This window comes from Anarrhichthys ocellatus, unplaced genomic scaffold, assembly GCF_004355925.1.
Source record: "Anarrhichthys ocellatus isolate YVR2014 unplaced genomic scaffold, GSC_Weel_1.0 scaffold57, whole genome shotgun sequence".
In the NCBI taxonomy this organism is placed as follows: Eukaryota; Metazoa; Chordata; class Actinopteri; order Perciformes; family Anarhichadidae; genus Anarrhichthys; species Anarrhichthys ocellatus.
The window spans coordinates 1,420,760-1,421,481 of record NW_022280087.1 but is presented as its reverse complement, the minus strand read 5'-3'; positions in this window follow the sequence as shown (position 1 = coordinate 1,421,481).

Sequence of the window (722 nt, the reverse complement as noted above, 5' to 3'; positions counted from 1 at the left end):
AGAATGTAAAGAAGCTACATTCTGATACAATGTAACTTCTTTACATTAGAATGTAAAGAAGTTACATTGTTGCCTTTTCTTTCTTTTCTTCCCACAACAACGTAATTTTGTCAGGTTGATAAAAATGTCACTTTACTTCCTGACATTGTTGTTTTACCACAGGGGTGTCCAAACTTCTTTCAAAGAGGGCCAGATTTGATAATGTGAAAATGCCCAAGGGCCAACAGTCCCTGCTGACATTATTTTAAACAATACAAGTAGCCTATACATACATTGTTATTTAATCATTTTATTTTCAATGACAGCAAATAGCAATGTAACCAAATGTAAGCATTCATGTGTGAACACATCTCAACAACTATTCTGCCTTTCTTTCACATCTTGAAAGTCAGATAACACAAAGAACAAGCCATCTAAAAGCTAATTACATAGAAACCGATCAATGTTCTCACCTCAAGACAATCTTAAATATGACTTGGTGAGGGTAATGAAAAGTTGTCTCACATTTAAGTTCAACACACATGAAACAGGCTAACGAAATAAATCAAGTTGTCTCTTAGTATCTGATGATAGCTCTTCAGTGTTCGGTCTTCTTCTCGGGGCAATTATGTTTTCTGCTATTTTCATAACAGTCTTTGATAAACTCACCTTCCGTAAAAGGTTTGTCATGTTTAGCAGTTAGCATGGCCACTTGGTAGCTGACTTTGATGATGTTTTCATGT